The following is a 2,021-nucleotide window of genomic DNA, read 5'->3' on the forward strand; positions in this document are numbered from 1 at the left end:
ATTTAATGTAAATTTTAAATTAGAAGTTTGGACCACAGAATATCATTTGATGTCACAAGCTCAAAGAAAGGGGACATGATATGGAGGGAAAATGGCTCTTTTTCTTTTTTTTTTTTAAGAGACAATTTTAAACTAAGTTCTAATGGCCTTCCTTCATTTTAGCGATAAAATGACATTTCACATGTATGCATAAATATCTGTGCTGTTTATTTTGATATGCCCCTTTTTGTGAGGCAAAATCTATCATATTTGCAAAAGTAGAGTTGAGGACCTGTCAAAAACACTGTGAAACAGAAATGTCAGCTCAGGAATTACACAGGCATTTTTATATTTATTATGTCAGAAAATAATCAGTCATATTGTCCATAAGACTGATAAATTCTATACATAAAATCAATTAGTTTCACAAAAGTAAATGTGTACTTTCCTGAATGAACTCTTGACCACTCCCATAAGCCTCTGCTCTCCTCTGTTTCCGCCTGAGTCCCTTCAACAAGTTTGATTTTTTCCTCACTTCTTGATGCCTTACTTTTTGCACCTCTTTTTATAATTCCTCACGGATTTAGTTAACTTCAAATAGCACTCCAAGCTGAGCTGCCAGAGCCAAGAAGTGACAAAAACATCTAGGAAACCCAACGGAAACATAACCCCGCAGATCCTGCAGAAAGGGGGACTATGCAGTTAGCAGTGGCCCTTCAGGAAGCAGAGCCTCCTGACGATGGAGAAGCAGGTCAGCACTTTCCGTAACTCGGGAACACTGTCCGTACCAGCTCCGTGTTCAGTTGCGTGGCCGCTCTAGGAAGTGCAGGCACACTGTGTTGATCAGAGTATCTTGTTCAGTATCTTGAACGTCACCACACAAGCTGGACTGCGTCTTTGGTGTGTGCACAGCATACCGGACAACGACAAAACGCAGCTGGGCGTTCTCAATGGAATGTGTGCTCCGTTCTTTAAATCCTGGAGCACTTGTTCTGAACCATGAATTCCAAACTTGACACCTTAGCTCTATTGGCAATGATTATGATCTCAGGACACACAGAAGGAATAAGACAACTGCTCTGGATTCAAAGAGAAATTTGAAGACTGATGTGAATTGAGGACGATATTAGCATCTACTAAAGAAGTTGTTTTTGATATGCATATGTGAATTTTAGCAACCGGCTATGCAAAAACCATAATAATGAAACCTGAGTTTCTTACCTGCTAGAGGGAGGAAAGTCAGTTTGGGGCTTTGTAGCCAAAAGATCTGCCCGTGAACGGACCGTTTTCCCTGTCCAGCTACAGCCCTATGTGTTAAAATACAACAAAAATGATTACTGACCAGACAATATCTTCGCCACAGTGGTTATCACTGCCAAAAGGGGAGCGACCTTTCAGTGCGCTTTGCTGTTGCTCTCGTAAGATAGTTTCAGGTCTGACTGATTTTCAGTAAGAGGTAACAGAGCACATGCTCTGGATCCAGACCGGGTTCGAATGCTGGCCCTGTCAGCTCCTGGCTGTGTGACCTTGGGCGTGTCCCTTAACCTCTCTGTGCCTGCGTTTCTCCTCTGAAATGAATGGATGGATGGATTATAACAGTCTGTACATGTTTCTTGTGAGATAGCTAGATAAAAACAGCATTGACCTCAGTGGGTTTCCTGTAAAGGTTGCGTTTATACAAGTAAAGCGCTGAGACCAGCACCTGGTAAATACTAAGCAATATGCGTTTGCTTCTGTCATTATCATCACGGGGCCGTGTTTATAATTACCACACTGACAAACGCCCAGCGTGCGCTCCCGCTCCGCCGGAACTGCTAATGAGGATGCGCTTCCTTGAGAAGTGAGGCGGCAGCATCCTGCGCGCGGCCGCCGCTTTCCGGGGCCTGGCTCGGGCGGGGCCGCGCGCTCCGCACCGTCCCTGCCGCCCCTCCGTGTGCGCACGCGCAGTGCTGCGCGGCCGGGGCGTGATTGACGTCCCCGGGCGGCGAAGGGAGCCGGCGGCGGGCGCGCGGGCATGGGCGGCGAGGCCCGCAGGACCCGCG

Source organism: Hipposideros armiger, unplaced genomic scaffold (assembly GCF_001890085.2).
Source record: "Hipposideros armiger isolate ML-2016 unplaced genomic scaffold, ASM189008v1 scaffold_1, whole genome shotgun sequence".
NCBI classification, from domain to species: Eukaryota; Metazoa; Chordata; class Mammalia; order Chiroptera; family Hipposideridae; genus Hipposideros; species Hipposideros armiger.